Source organism: Trichosurus vulpecula, chromosome 2, assembly GCF_011100635.1.
Source record: "Trichosurus vulpecula isolate mTriVul1 chromosome 2, mTriVul1.pri, whole genome shotgun sequence".
NCBI lineage: Eukaryota > Metazoa > Chordata > Mammalia > Diprotodontia > Phalangeridae > Trichosurus > Trichosurus vulpecula.
The window spans coordinates 459,081,618-459,098,584 of record NC_050574.1 but is presented as its reverse complement, the minus strand read 5'-3'; the positions used below and the strand labels follow the sequence as shown (position 1 = coordinate 459,098,584).

General features: G+C 36.8%; 1 protein-coding gene and 1 non-coding gene across 3 annotated transcripts in view; one reads left to right on the top strand and one right to left on the bottom strand.

Annotated features, from left to right (window-relative positions):
• TAB3 (TGF-beta activated kinase 1 (MAP3K7) binding protein 3) overlaps nucleotides 1–16,967 on the top strand; it is a 90,865-nt gene that overhangs the window by 9,075 nt on the left and 64,823 nt on the right. The gene's annotated exons all lie outside the window — the stretch shown is intronic.
• On the bottom strand, nucleotides 12,823–12,926 carry LOC118840498. Its single transcript, XR_005009687.1, has one exon. It is a non-coding gene; the product is annotated as a U6 spliceosomal RNA (small nuclear RNA).

Sequence of the window (16,967 nt, the reverse complement as noted above, 5' to 3'; positions counted from 1 at the left end):
AAGGTCACACAGCTAGTAAGTGTGTCAGGTGTCTGAGTTCAGGTCCTCCTGGCTCCAGAACTGGTGCTCTACTCACTGCGCCACCTAGCTGCCCCCTATATGATTCTTTGCAGTATCATTCCATAAATCTTTCACAAGGCTTCTACCCAAAAAGCCAAATGACTTTCATTCTTTAAATTAAAATGTTAAATCTTTTAATTTAAACTGAGTAATACAAACTGTTCCAGTTGTGAAGACTTTCTAGATTTCTTACTGGAACTTTCAATTACTCGGTCAGTTTTATGTCAAATATAATCGATGCTAAATGCAATCCTTAGAGAAGTTATTTTTAAAGAATAATGTTTTTGCTGACTAACAATTAAAAGTTTAGGGTAATTCAAGAAATGTTGTTTCTTAATAAAGTGGCACATAGTGAATTCAGCCATTGGCAGGAAGGTTGAGATAGATCATTGGCTACCAAGGGTAGCCCTGGGAAAAATTGCAGTGTGGAAACATCATAGGATTTAGAGCTGGAAGGGACTAGCTAGGCCTTCTAATCCAGCCCCCTCATTTTCTTGGTGTGGAACCTCAAGGCCCATTAAGGTGAGATAAGGTTGCAGAGTACTTTGTAGATATTACCTTGTTTGAGCTTCAGAACAACTTTATGAGGTAGGTACTTTAAGAGTTGTTCTATACATTTTACAGATGAGAAAAGTGGGGCTCAGAGAGATGAAGTAACTTGTCCATGTTCCTACAGCTAATACTGAACTAGCATTTAAACCCAAGTCCTCTGATGTCAAATCCAGTGCTCTTTCCACTAATCCATGCTGCCGTTAGTAGTTTACATTATGTAACACTTTTAGAAGTCTGCAAAGTGGTTTCCTCCTAATAAGCCAGATAAAGAAAGTGGAGCTTACAGAAGTGGTGACTCTTCTGGGGCAGTACAACTAATAAATGTTACGGTTGAGACTCGAACCTAAGTCCTGATGCCAAGCCTAGAAATATTTGAAAGTAGTATCACATATTTTCCCATTTTGAAAATATATGATTATCTGTAGTTCCAGGCATCTAGGACTTGGGGCATGAGAGGTCCCAGGCCTCAGGAATGAAGCATTAGAGTTCAGCTAATACTTCAAAGGGAGGGAAGACATAATTTCAGTATAAGTAAGAAGTTGGGAAATATGGTAAATAAATGTACTACTTTAACCTCTCTCCTTCATCTTTTCTCTTCTCCATTGATAGCAAGTGAAGATTCTTTAATGCCCCCTGATGTTGTTAGGCATTTTCCATGACTAAATTCACATTACTATTAGACCAGAACCATATTTCAGTGTTTTATGGACATTATTGAGATACACTGTGATACAGTGAATAGAAGTCTGGCCCTAGAATAGGAAAGACTTGTGTTCAGATCCTTCCCCTGACACATGATCTTTGGCAAATTTTTTAACCCAGGGGTGAGAAACCTGTGGTTTCGAGGCCACATGTGGCCTTCCTAGCTCCTCAACTGTGGCCTTTTGACTCATTCCAAGTTTTATGGAACAAAACCTTTTATCCTTTTATTAAGGGGATTTGTTCTGTGAAGTCAAAGGGCTGTACTTGAGAACCTAGCAGGCCATATGTAGCCTCGAGGTTGTAGGTTCCCTACCCCTGCTTAACCTCCATGAGACTCTAAGAATATGTATTATTGAGAATTTGTTAGTCTGCTGTATGAAACTTTGATACCAGGAGTACCCTACATAGAAAAAAATCAAGTCAGAATTCCAAATCAAACCCCTCCCCTCAGGGCATTATTGATATTCGTAAGATTAGCCTAAAAATCTTCAGTGAAAAAGCAAATGGATTTAAAATGCTTGTTTTCCACACTGTGACAGGTAGTTGAATGGTTAGTTCATTGAATTGATAGATTATTGCGTTTATCTGGGAGAGGTGCTGAAGGACAATGATCTGGGCCCAGAATTAAGCCTTCATAAAGGAAGCCAGTTTTTATTTGGAAAATTTTGTAGTGTTTTTAATAGTCCCATATTGTTCACTGACACAAACGCCCATCTTTTTGATACTTACGTTCTTCTTGTAATGCTCGTATGGTTGCAAATTTTGGACCACAGGAATCTTTGAACAATCAAAGTTGTTGCTGACCATAAAAGGCAATGGAGGTACATGGTAGGCCTAAGTAGGCTGTGGCATATTTCCAGTGATTATCTGAATGCAAGAAGTAGCATAAGGCTTATCATCCAAGAAAGGTATGACCGGAGAGGAGGAAGGCTGGTCCTGTGGCAAAAATGAACGATAACAACAAATGACTAGCTTAAGTTCTGAATGGGTATCAGCAAAATATAGAAGGGCCTAAATGAAGAGCAGTGGCACTTGGGGAGAGAACCTTTTTTGGGGAAAGGAGGGAGAAGAATTGTACAGGAGAAGGTATAGCTAGTTTCTGGTCCATACTGATGGATAGTATACATCGGTGAGAGCAGATCCAATAATACTTGTCATAGCTTAAAGAATGTTAAGTCCACCTGATTGTAATTATTTTTACTTACTAGTAGAATAAAGAGGTATTGTCTTAGACTAAACTTGCTCATAGTACTATCTAAATTGTTGAACCTTCAGAGTGTAAAATGAAAACATTTGTATGTGCTCTGCTGGTAAATCAGAGCTATCATCCAATCATAGAATGCTGTTGTTTAGAGGGTCCAATCATTATTCAAAAATCTTCAACATCCCCAAGAGGAAACCATCTAGCATCCACTTGCAGAATTTACTGTGTGCTGAAGCAGCCCATTCCATTTTCAGATCGCTCTAATTAGTATGAACCACTCCTCACTCAGGGTAATTTAGCCTTCTGAGGGCAAACAGAACATATACATGAAAATATATTCCTCTAAGTCTTCTGTTCTCCGGGTTAACTATCTTTAGATCTTTTAACTGCATCCTGCTGTGGCATGATTTTGATTTCCCTGAACACCCACCTCTAGTAATCCAGCTTGTCAATGGCACTTTTAAAATTTGGTGCCCAGAGCTGGATCAAGGTAGACTACAATAGAACTATCACCTTCTTGTTTTGGACCTTCTCTTTTTGTTAATGCAATCTGAATTTGAATTATGTTTTTTGATTGACATACCACGCTGTTGACACATGAGGTTTGCAGTTCAGTAAAGTCCCTAAATACTTTAAAATGAACCAACTTTCTTCCATCTTGCTCTTGTTGATTTTTTTTTTTAAATGGAAATCTTTATATTTATCTCAATTTCATCTTACGAGTTTTAGCCCTCAGTCTTAAAAAAGTTTTTTTTAATACCCATTTCTGATGTATTATGTGTTAAGTGTCACTGGTAGCTTTGTGTCTTCCAGTTTGATAAACATGCTGTCTAGATCCTCAAGTTATTGATAAAAAGGGCTAAATAGGCCAGGAATAGAGCATATAGCTGAATGTATTATATTTTTGATTTCATAAATCTTTTCTGTGGTATGATGTAATCCTTGAATAGCAATAAATATCACAATGATTTTAAATTTGAAAACCTTTCAAAAAAGGAATATTCAATAAATTGAGAAACATTAGTTCTGAAGATTAACAAAAAATATAGCAATTATATCACTTATTTGTGATCATGAGTTTTGAAATCATGTTGACATTAAGTTACTGCTATTTGAGTTATGTTTATTCCTTTTTTGGTATTTTTTAGCAGAAATTATCCGACAGTATACCATATCATCCATTTATTTTTACTTATTTTTTTAAAGATGCTTTAATTTATATTTTTCTAATAGTGAATTGGAGCTTTTTTTCTTTGTGGCTGTTGGTAGCTAGGATATTTTTCCTTTCAGAACTGTTTGTTCATATCTTTTGAGCATCGATTAATTTGGAACATTATTTTTTTCCTTTCGGAGGCAATTGGGGTTAAGTGGCTTGCCCAGGGTGAGACAGTAAGTGTGTAAGGCCAGATTTGAATTCATGAAGATGAGACTTTCTGATTCCAAGCCCAGTGCTCTATCTGCTGCACCACCTAGCATCCATTTTAAAGAGACCTCCTTAAAAGTCTGTCCATTACAAACAGGAGCTGAGTCAAACGGGCCATTCTATGTAATACTCAGTTTTTAAAATAGACATAGCTCAAAATTATAAATTATTTTTTGATTTCCACCAGAGTTGTTCATAGGATCATGATTTAGCTCTGTAAGAGACTTGAGGAGTCTTCTAATCTAATGCATTTGTTGTGGACAAGCCAGCTGTTGCTGAGAGAGGTTAAGGGACATGCCCTTTCCCCTCCCCACCCCACTCCCCAATCACATAGGTATATAGGAGAGCCAGGATGCAAAACTCAGTCTTCTGACTCCAAATCCAGCATAACTTGCACCATATCTTGCTGTTTTAAGATTGTAATTAGCATACTTTTCTCATGTTAAATTGAAGAGAAATTAGAATAAAGGGAAAGATGATATTTAATATTGCTAACAAGTTTGGTTGAATAACAAGATATGGTGAATAGGTAGCGCTATTAACATTTATTCTGAGAAAAAACAGACCCATTATATATCTAAAAGTTAAATTAAATGACACCTAGTGTGTTATGTCACCATTCTGAGTTATCAGATAGGCCCATATGTTACATTCCAGAAAAAAATATAATCTAGCACACAGAGAAGGCTATCTTTTATATTGCACATCACACACTCTGCCACTAGAAATGCTTATCTTTGCTGCCATAGAAATGAATTTTAGTATTAGTAATGAGTGACAAGTAATTTAGATGGTAATGTTCACATGGAAAGTTGGCATAATTTCATAGTTTGAACTAAAGGATATGGCTAATAAAACAGCTTTCCTTTGTTGAGTGAAATCCTACTCACACCTTATCAAACATAGGTGAACCCAAAAAATTAGTATGTATTCAGATACATTTGATTATTTTCTTAAGGTTTAAAGAAGTCTCTATAATCTATAAAGTCAAATATAATTTTTTTAAAAGTCCTTTGTTCTAGTAAATATAGTGTTTGTATATAAATTGTGATAACTCACTGAAATTCAATTTATATCAAAGCAGTATTTCTAAAATCGCTTGAGTTCCACTGTTCACTTTGTGCATGAAAAATTTTAAAGAACGAGCATTTTGCTTAATACCTACCTTTTTAGCTGAGTAAAAATATAAATAAGATGGATTGAGTTCTTTGATCTAAAGAATATATACTATTCATCCTTTCCAATATCGACATAGTTAGACACATACTTGCATATTTACACACGTGTGTGTAGATACATATACCCAAACATACATGCACGCATATATGTGTACATATATACACATGGAAATTGTTTCTGTGAGAATTCACAGCAAAACAGGTGTTGATCAGGGATAAATGGGTATGTAGTTTTCCAGAATGTGATTTGAACATAACTTTGGAAATGTTAAAATTCATGTCATTATTTATATTATAGTGAAGTGTTTCCATTCTGCTAAAAACATAATAGTGAAACTATATTGTTGAAGATCTGATTTAGAAGGAACTGGAAAGTTCTCTAGGATTTTTCCTTCTCTCAGTTCATCTACTGCCCCTCTTTATGTTAGAGATAAACCAAGATACTTATGAATAAGAGTGATGCTTCTTTTCCCACTTCTCCACTCTTTTCCATTCCTTCCTGACTTTGTGTTTGGTGATTTTGAGTTTTAAAGGATACTGAATTGTTTTGGTTTCAAGGGATCTTCTAGAGCAGGGGTTCTTAATATGGGCTGTAAATTTGATTTCTCCATATTTTGATGACTAATTTTACTATAATGACTTCCTTTTGGATCCTGTGTATTTTATGCATTTAAGAACATTATTCGGAGAAGGAATACATAGGCTTCACTAGACTTAGCACAGTGCCGGGCACTTAATAAATGTTTAGTGATTGATTAACAAAAAAAGATTACGAACCACTCCTCTAGGGTTTCTTATAAATTCTTTGGTTAATGTTCACATTTCTTATAAGTCAGTATGGCACAACAAAAGGACAACCAAGAATTACATGATAACTTTATTATGTATTAGTAGATTTGCAGTTTCATGTGCTATCATTCTTTTTTTTTAATTCAACTAGTACAGAAATGCTTGTGTTATTTCATAAGTTAAAAATAAAATAAATACAAAAAAGAGTTCTAGAATTTCATATTTGGAAAGATCTTTAATGGCCTCTAGTCCAACCTGTATCTGAACAAGACTTTTTCTATATTACCAGCAAAGTGTCATCTTATTTTCACTTGAAGGCACTCTAGTAAGGGGGAACCCACCATCTGCTGGGGCAGTCCGTTCCACTTTTGGATAGCTCTAATTGTTAAAGCTTTTCTTTATATCTAACAAAAATCTATTTATTTATTTATTTGTTTGGTTTTTTTTGCAGCTTTGCTCCTAGTACAGGGCCAAGTAAAAGAAGTATAATCCTTCTCCCACAAGACCGGTCTTTAAATGTTTGTGTTTCTCTTATTTCTTCTTAACCTAGTTTCTTTAACTGATCTTCCTGTGGCAGTGTCTCCTGCTCAGCCTTCCAGGGACACCCTTCAGTTTGTCAGTGTCCTTCCTGAACTAGCACCTCTCCATGAAAGATTTTAATTATTAAAAAGCCTTCAGTTGGAATAATGAGAGTTGACAGACTCTCCAGTGACATTTAAATTATGATGATTATTTTTTAAAGCCTGTCTATTTAAAGAAGATAGTTCTGGAAGAAGATAATTTGTACTGGAAAGAAAAGTTTGGAACAAACAGTAGGGTTGGTGACAACTGGGAAATAAGTACTTGGGTTTAGATGGAACCATTGAATCATCTTGAGCAAGAGAATGACATGGTCAGATCTGTGCTTTAGGAATATCAGTTTGGCAACTGAGTGAAGGATTTATTGGAGAGGAAAGAGACTGAAGGCAGGGAGAGTAGGCTGCTTCAGTATCATATGTGATGAAGGGCTGCAGTGGTAGGATGCAAGAGATGTAAGGATAGAGTCAAGAAAACTTGGCACTTGAGTCAATTTAGGGAGTGAATCAGGGGAAAGAGATGAGAATGATTCCTGGTTTGTGAGCCTGAGGGAATGAAGGATGGTGTTTTTGACAGAAATAGGAAAATGAGGAATAGATTTTTTGTGGGGGAAGACGAATTCTGCCTTGGCCATGAATTTAAGACATGTATGGTCTATCAGGCAAGTATATCTAGGGATAGTATATCTGGGGTAGTATATGGAGATATAGGAGTTATCTGCATTAAGATAATAGTTGAACCTTAAGGAATATATAGAGACTAGAGAAGCCAGGACAGAGCCTTAGGGTATATGAACATAAGGACTGGGACATAAATGATCCTGCAGAGAAACCTGAGAAGGAAAAGTCAGACAGGAGGAGATATGTTTCAGTGGAATTCTTTTGGTGGTATGAGTTGGATTACATGGTTACTGAAGTCCCTTCTAACTCTGGAATTCTTGGATCTGTAAAACGTAAGATTTTGACTCTTAAAATATTCATGTCCTAATTAAGATTAGGATCTAAATTCTGTTTAAGGGAATATGCTGGGTAATAATTTTTGCCTCCTATAATAATCATTGCTATAATGTTTTTAGCCAGTTATCCTAGTCCCCTTGTTTGGAATTTTTCCAGCTCCTTAAAAGCCCTAGTGACTTTGTCACCTACTTTGTCGAGAATACTCTAAGTATTGCTTTTCCTTATGTAACGTAATGTTATGGTTACTTGAGAATAATTCCTTGGGAATACTTCCCTGCTGCTATAGGTCCGCCTTTCATATTCTCTCCCACTCACTGTGCCATCATTATCATTAGTCTCCTCATTTCTTTCCTTTAAATCTATCTAAGGTTTCCAAGTTTTGAATCATGCCCTTGGCCACCTTTCAGACCCTATATTGTATCTTTTCATAACCATGGTTAATGAAAAGATGTAGTTCTACATAACAGTAGGGATAAAGATTAGAATTGAGATTTCATTGGCATAGGGAACTCCCCAGTAAGGAAACTTTTTGCCGCTTCTGTCTATGAACTCTATCTCTTTGAGGGTTTACTCTGAGTCTCAGCTGTGTAATTTTGAGCAGATCAGCTGCCTTGATCTCTTCCTTCCACTAAACTCACAGAATCACAAAATATCAGTTATAAGGAATCTAGTCCAAACCATATCTGAAAAAAAAGATCCTCTAGACATACTTGTAAGTATTCATTCTGCCTTTGCTGGAAAAAACCTTCAGTGAGAAAGGCAGTCTACTCTCTAGAGGCAACCCACTGTACTTTTGGATAGCTCTCATGGTTAGTCTAGTGTTAACTTCATAAATACTTGTATTAAGAAAACTTTGTTTCATCAGTGTCCCTCTGCAACTTAAATTCATCATTCTGACTTTTGCCTTCTGGGGCCAAGCAGAGCAATTTCTTTTTCCATATGACAGCATTTCAGGTTCTTGAAAACACCCCTAAGACTTCTTCAAGTTAAATATCCCCAGATGCTTTAGCCAATTATTGGATGGCATGAACTTGATGCCCTTTACCAGCATTCAGTACTTAAAAATATTGAGTCTGTGTACATACAACTTTTTTGCCTTGTTGGTCTTTTTACACTGATAACCTGGGGCATGTGATATAGATCCATCCCTGGAATTTTTTAGCTCTGCCAGTAGAGTTGATGGATTAGAAGGCATAAGGACCAGGGTTTTTTCACTATTGTCAAAAAGTTTTAGACTTCCTGAGTAAGTTGGAATCATGGATATTTGTCGATCAAATGTATATGTGGCACACTGTAAATAAAAGCTCGTGTCTGCTATAATTGTCCTTTAGTGCCTGAATTAGTTCACATTAGTTTCTGATATGTTTGCTAATTCTAGTTCTTTCCTTTTTGATTACATTAGGCATCTTGTGGCTCTGTTACCTCAAAATTGCTTATGGTTCCTGGGTTCACCCACATCTTTTAATATTAACTTTATGCCTGGGCTCTATAATGGTAACATTACCTAACATTACATACTTTAGGTATTAAGTTCCTTAAAAGTTGGCAGAATGTCACCTGTCAAAACCTGTAATAACTAAGACATGAGAAGCAGCATGGTACAGTGGAAAGAAAACTGGAGTCAGTGGATATAAGTGTGAATCCTGGTTTTACTACTTAATACTTGGGTGATTTTTGGCAAGATACTTAACTGCTGTGGGCCTAAAAATGAGAGAAATGGACTGTATCAGAGATGTCAAACACACAGCCCATCACACTCAGCCGAACCAGATTACAACATAATTGGGAAATATTTAACAAGATAAGCAAAAATACAATAAAAAATAGATAATATTACATTTTAAAACTAAGTCAATATGTGGCCTGTAGGTTTAATGATGCCCATTTCTATTTGAGGTTGACACCACTGGAATAGATGACCGTGCTTTGAGATGGGGTATGGGACAGCAAATAAGTTAGGGAAGTGATACTTCCCAGCCACTTCTCGGGTATATGTTCTTTGACTGTTGCACATTTTGAACTGTGGGAATTTAAAATAGTTTCCTCTGTTGTGTCAGAGAACTACCTAGCCTCAGCATGGTATCATTTAAATTTTAAAGACCTTCAGTTCATTTCTGTGGCTTTTAAACGTCCTCAGTTTAGTTTTATGCTTAGGGTCATTAAAATTTAATAATCCTGCACCAGGACTGTGTAGCTCTCTGCAGCATTATAGGAAGTTATTTAAAGCTTCCACATCTCTCTGAGCAGCAGGGACTCAGTAGCTTGCCAAGTTTGCAGCTGCAATATCTCCGTTAGCTTTCTGTGAAGCCTCAGACTTCCAAAAAACCATTGCTGCCTGCTTTGGCTTCATGTTAGCCTACTCTGTTGTAGATTACCTCTTCCTTTTCATCCACAAAGAGTGGCCAGGAGTAATAAGGGTCAGGGCAAGATAGACAGGTGTGCTTTTTTCTCTCAAAATTTGCCAAACTGGTTTAACCAGATTTTGTTCCTTTGAAATTTCTAGCAAACTTGAGCAATTGACTGCTTTCCTTTCCACAAAATCCTTTTACATATATTACTTTTTTTTTCCTCTGCAGGTGCTTTTTATATCTATTTAAATCTCTCCCAATCATGTTTTAACTGTATTTATTAGTTACAAGTAAAGATTCTTTTAGGGTAGACTGATGGCCACAGAGTGGCAGTGGTTCCTTTTTTTTTCAAGCACCAATAAGACATTAAAAAAAAAAAACTTTGTAATTCACTGTTCTTGTTCTTTGCAGCCTAAGTTATCACCAACTTGGTCTGTGGTCCTCCAAATTGGACATAGTACCCTAGTTAAGTCATTATCAATTAAAACACAAAGGTAAGATTTCCTTGCTCATCTTATATATAACATTCCTGTTGTAACCTTAGAAGCATTTTTTTTCCTTATTTTGGCAACTAAATTTTTTTGCTTACCTAACTGTAGTTTTTTTTTTATGATTCTAAAGCTGTTTTTACTTTCTAATCTATTCAGTATTTTCTCATTATTGTATTTTTGGGAAGAGGTGTAAAGAGTTGATAGTTGACTGCCTCCTTTGAATTGAGATTAAAGCTTTGGATCTGTGTTGGTAATCAAAATGGGCTCCTTAGCACTTAGTTCAACAAGTGCCCTTGAATAGTTTGGCTTTTATTCCCTTTGAGTAATTCATTGAGCCTTACTAGGTGCTAAGCCCCAGGCCCAAACCCCTGTTAGGTGTAAAACCTTAGTGGGTGTGGATTGGCAGCTAAGGTGGGGGCCCAAGGTGGGGCTAACTCCAGGGAGGGCCTAGTTTACATGTCTGGGAGAGCAGAGGCTTTTAGACCACGTGGGTTTAAGTCCTCCTCTCTGTGACAATTCTAGGTCACGTGGGTGAGCCGCATGTGTGACTCACCCCTGACGCTGAAAAAGATATGAAAACCAGGGGTTGGCTGTTTGTTCTTGGGAGCTCTTTGCCGTAGCAGTGGTGGCGCACGACTCTGGGCCAGCCTTTGTTCTGATCTCCCGGGCTGAACCTAGGTGTTGGTAACTGAATTGTATTGGGTCTGTCTGTTGATATTTGTAATTTGTTTGTATTTTGTTCTGAAGTTCAGGGTGCTGGATTTTTCCCCTGAACTAAGTGAATGCTGTCTGTATGCTGGATTAAAGTAAACTTGTCAACCCCTTTAACCTTGCTTTCCTTATTGAAGCAGATCAAAAGAACCTGTGCTTTCCCAGAGTGCCAGCAGCGTTCTGGGTGCTGGCTGTGGATGGATCTTACACCCCCACAGAAGCTGCTAGCCTAATTGTTGAAACAGGATCAGGTTTGTAAGGCTAATTGCTGTTGTGTTGATATTTGTTTAGAACTGTGAACTGAAATGTGTATTTTACATATATATCTGCTGTTAGGTAAAGAACATGATTAGAAGTTATAGGAACAGGGAGACAGGAGGCCTATCAGGGACATGCAGAGTATCATGAGGGTGAAAGAGAAAGAACCAGTATTCTCTTTCCCTTTTGGGGTTTCTTAGCAGTTGACTTTCTGTAAGTGGGGTTTCTGCATAAAAACTAAATTTCCAGTGAGGGTAAATCCCAGATTTGCTGTGATAGTCCTGGTTTCAAGAATGAGGCTTTACTATGGGACTATTTTTGTTTTTGTTTTGTGAGACCACAGGTACCAATTTTTGATTTGGGAAATGTGGTAACAAAACTAAATATAAATTTTGTTTGAGTGGAATTGGCCAATATGTAGCCCATCTTTTTTATTGAATTCATACTTATTCATTAATTTCCTAGACTTAGCTTTATTTTCCTTATTTTCAAAAGAGAGAATATAACTTTGGTAACAGTGAATAAATATGGAGTTTTGAAAAGAAAATAACATAGTTTATCCTTTTAAAAAGATAAAATGATAATAAAACTTCTCTGAATGGCTGATGAATCAATATTGAAAAGGATTGTTGCTGTTGACTTAGTTTCTAGAGAATTTATTTTTTGTAACTTATAAAATTATCTTGGCCTCTAGTTTCTAGTACTGTGTTATACTCAGATGGATCTGTAATCTCATCAATGTGGATATTCCCTCCAAGGTTGCATATTGCAATACATTCATGCCTTCTTATCCTTTGCAGCTCTTTTCCATGGCCTTCCATAAATTTGTCACAGTCGGGTTAATCCAATCTGCTTGGGGCCTCTTGTTTTTTTGACTTGGATAGGTTATGTGTGCTATCCATTAGTTATCCCCTGATCATCTTTTTTTGCTCATATGTCTTTTATTAGAAACTCTACATTGATTCTCCTTTCTAATCCTTGTTTGTAATGTGTTGCTTGTTCACTTCACCACTAGCCATCTCCTCCCACCCCCATGTGCTTCTGCATTGCTCTTTGGGTGCCCTTCAGTTTCAATTTTTTGGAAACTGTAGAATTCCCTTTCATGTAGCTATACAAGACCTGCAGAATATTGGTGTTAAAAAATGTGGGCCTTTGTTTCAAGGAGAAGCTTGGAATAATTAAAAAATAAGACTTGCAAATTTCCCAGTTTCCCAATTTCTAGCCCACTCTCTTCCTGCTATTCAGTTCTGTATTCAATTCATTGTCATTTCTCAGTGATTGTGTAAGATATATATGTATGTGTGTGTATGTGTGTATATATATATACATATACATACATATATATATATATATATACTTAAAATAATATTTTGTTTTTCTCCAATTACATGTCAAAACAATCTTAAACTTTTTTTTTAAGTTTTGAGTTCCAAATTCTATTCCTTCCTCCTTCTCCCCCAACCCCAATATGGCAAGCAATCTGATATAGGTTATATGTGTTCAGTCATGTAAAACAGTTCCATATTAGCCATTTTATAGAAGAAGACTCAAACATTAAAAAAAAGAATAAAAGAAAAAACATGGAACACTTCACAAATTTGTGTGTTATCCTTGCACAGGGACCTTGCTAATCTCTATATCTTTCCACTTTTAGTATCTGTGTTGCTGAAGTGAGCACTTGTCCAAGATATCTTGATTGTCCATTCAGCTGTGTTTTTCATCCACTTGTTCTTTTCCTGTGTGGATAGTTAGGTCAAAATCTTTACAGTGATTATGGATCTAATTTGGGAGATTCTGCTGTCTTCTAGAGTTTGATGCAATCAGCATAATGCCATCTGTGAAGGAGCATCTGGAAGACTTCAGCATTTGTAGAAAAACTCTCCTTGACTTGGACTTTGTGTAATTTCCGTGACAATGGCATATGCTTGCCTTAGATGTTCATCTCCTCTTTTATGCTACAATCAATATAAAGTTTTGGAGCAGTATTCTTCAGGGTCATAGGACCAAAAATATTGAGGACTAGGAACTTTCTTGAAACTCATTGACTCAAAAAAAGATTCTAAAAAGGAATTGTGCACCAGAGATAGAATGGTTATAGTTGAATCCAATAGTATCAAAAAGAGTAAAATCCTTAAGAATTAAAATAGTAAAATGTAAATCTTTAAAGTATTCACCTAGCATCTTTCCTAATCATTCTTCACAGTCTTGGCAGGTATATACTTGTGTGTTTGTGCTTAGAACCCATAAAATTGGGATCCTCTTATGCTGCAGAGACATGACCAACACACCTCACCTCCTGCTTGTCTCCCACAAGTGACAGAGAGTCATTCCATTCGTGTAGAATCTCAACTCATATGAGGAGGAAGAAGGGAAGGAAACATTGTGTCTAGGGTCAACCCTATATTAGGGACCTACAGAACTATAGAGATTCTCAGTGGAATATTCCTCCATCTCCTCCCTGTCTCTTGCAGAAAGTGGCAGATTGAGCCCAGGTGGAGATGGAAAGGAGGAAGGGCTAGGGATCATTGTGGATGGCTGTACTGGAAAACCTAGCAGAGGTTCACTCTCCACCATACAGGATTGGAACTCAGGCCAATGAACTCTAAATCCAGTGTGAGGAGAGGCTAAAGACTATTAGGTAGGGGGAGATGATGTATGTACCACAAGATGGGGAGGATTCAAAAAGTGAGGTGATGGGGGAATATAAAGAAAGAAGGCTGAAATGCTAAGATTTCAAGAGGAAGAAAATTCAGCAACAAATCATAGCACAAATAGATAAGTTAGCACTGAGAATGATTCTAAACCTAAGAGGATGAGTGCTAACCCTGATTATAAACTTTTCTTAACAGATAGTATAAAACAAAAGAAGTGACCTAGTACATAATGAAATAGAATCATGTGGGATTCCAGAAGAATATGAATCAATAAGAAGAAATTCCAAAGTGGTTCAAAAGAGAAATAGAATCCATAAAAAAAACAAAACATGTTAGGAATGCCAGAAGTTACAGCTTCTACTATAGTAATAAAATAAATTAGCAAAAAATTAAATCCATAGTAGAGATTTTCTCCAAAGAAGCAAAAGAGAGATTGACATATTTGGAATACAGAAATGGTAGCAGGGGAGAATCTGACAAAAGAGGTAAAAGGGCAGACTGTGGTGACACATGCTGGTAATCTCAGCTTCCAGGAGGGACAGGTCTGGTGGGAATACTATATTTAAAAAAAATTTTTTGTAACATTTTTATTTAAAGTTTTGAGTTCCAAATTCTATCCCTTCTCTCCCTCTCCACTCACCTTCCTGAGATGGTAAGCAATCAGATATAGGCTATACATGGGCAGTTAGGTAAATAATTTCTCTATTAGTCATTTTCTATAAGAAGCCTTGAATAAAAAAGTGAAAATCATCATGCATCAGTCTCTGTTGGAACAATGTAAGTCCTTTCTCTGGTGGTGTATGTTGAGCTTCATACCATATACTAAGTCCTTTGGGATTATCTAGATCGTTTTATTGCTGAGAATAGCTGAGTCGCTCACTGCTCTTCATTGAACAGCATTGCTCTTACTGTGCACAACGATCTCCGTTTCTGTTCACTTCACTGTGTATCAGATCATGTAAGCCTTCCCAGGTTTTTCTGAAATCCTGCTCATCATTTCTTACAGCACAACAATATTCCATATACCAGTCATACACCACAGCTCATTTGGCCATTGCCCAATTCCTTTGGGCGTTCCTTTGATTTCCAGTTCTTAGCCCCCACAAAAAGAGCTGTTATATTTTTGTACAAATAGGTCACATTCCCCTGTTTTTGGTTGTCTTTGGGATATAGGCCTAGCAGTGGTATTGCTAGATCAAACGGTATGTACAGTTTTTTAGCCCTTTGGGCATAGTTTCAGGTTGCACTCCAGAATGGTCAGATCAGTGCACAACTTGGCGGGAATACCTTAGCTTAGGCAGTCTGCTCTATGGTGGGCTAAGCTGATCAGGTGACCTCACTAAGTTTGGCATTAATAAGGAGCTCTTATTATCAGGGGGGCCACCTGTTAGTCTAAGGAAAGATGAACTAGCCCAGGTTGGAAATGGAGCAAGTCAAAGCTCCTCTTCCAGTCAGTAGTGAGTTTGGGCTTATGAGTAGCCCCATACTTCCTTCCTGGGAGAAGAGATACTCGGTTTCTAAAAAATAAATAAAGAGAAACAATGTTAAAAGAGCATAGGATCTTACTTGAAGCAAAAGGTATTCTTAAAGACACGTTTTGGAGAGACAGCTTATATATCCTAGATCTCTCAAAAAAACATGACGGAAAGCTCAGTGCCACAATGTGGGAAATAATACAAGAAAAGTTCCCAGAACTTAGGAGCACAAGGGAAAGAATTCATAGAATGCCTCCAGGAAAAGCCCTATACTTCAGATGTGGGTATGAGTCTGTTTTTGGGGATAATCTCAAAAGAAGATGGAAGGGTAAGAAAGAGGAAAGCATTGGAAGAAGAGGAAGTTAGAATAGGCAAAATTATCTCTCATTAGTGGGATGTACCAGAAAGAGTTTATACAATGGAGAGGGCAGTGGTGGGGGGAGTGGACAATGTTGAAACCTCTTTCATTTGAACTGGTTCAGTGAGAGAAAACAAATACACATGCACTTGGCATTCAAAAATTTACAGAAATTCATCATACCCTACTGGGAGCTTGGAGGGAAAGGTTTAAGGGGAGGGGCAGAGAATAAGGGAAGGTAGTTTAGAAGCAAAACAGTCCATTGAGCAGGGGACAGGATGAAAAAGAGAAGGACAAGTATAAGAGAATGGAATCATAATTGTGAAGGTGAATGAGATGATGAGATGATAGGACAGGATAGCAGACTGAATTAGCATCCAGATTACAACAATAATGTAGTTTACAAGAGACAGAAAAAAAACAAGAAAACTTGAAATAGAAAGGTAGACACAGTTAAAGTAAGGGGCTAGAACAGAAATCTGTTATGCTTAAGTTGAAGTAAAAAGAAGTGACTGTCGTGATCTCAGACAAGACAAAAGCAAAAATAGACCTAATTAAAAGAGATAAATAGGGAAATTACATTTTGCTAAAAGGCACCATAGGCAATGAATTAATATCAATACTGAACATATATGTACCAAATGACACCACATCCAGATTTTTGAAGGAAAAGTTGAATGAATTATTGGAGGAAATAGATTGTAAAATTATAATAATAGGGTACCTCAGTTTACCCCTCTTAGACCTAGATAAATCTGAACATAAACAAGAAGGAAGTTAAAGAGATGGATATAGAATTTTAGAAAAAAACAGATATAATACCACTGGGAAATAATGAAAGGAAATAGAAAGGAGTATCTCTTTCCCAGCTGTGTATGATGCCTTCACAAAAATGGACTCTGTATTAGGGCATAAAAACCTCAGAAACAAACATAGAAAAGCATAAATATTGAATTCATCTGTTTCTGACCATAATGTAATAAATTACATTCAATAAAGGGCATTTGAAGCCTATATTAACAATTAATTGGAACCTAAGTCTAATCCTAAAGAATGGCTGAATCAGAGAGTAAATCATAGAAATAATAATTTAGTTAAAGATAATGACAGCACTGAAACAATGTGCAAATATTTGTGGGATGCAGTCAGAATAGTACTTGGGGGAAAATTCTATCTCTAGGTGTTTGCATCAGTAAAAGGGGGAGAGCAGATCTTTGACTTGGGTGTGCAGC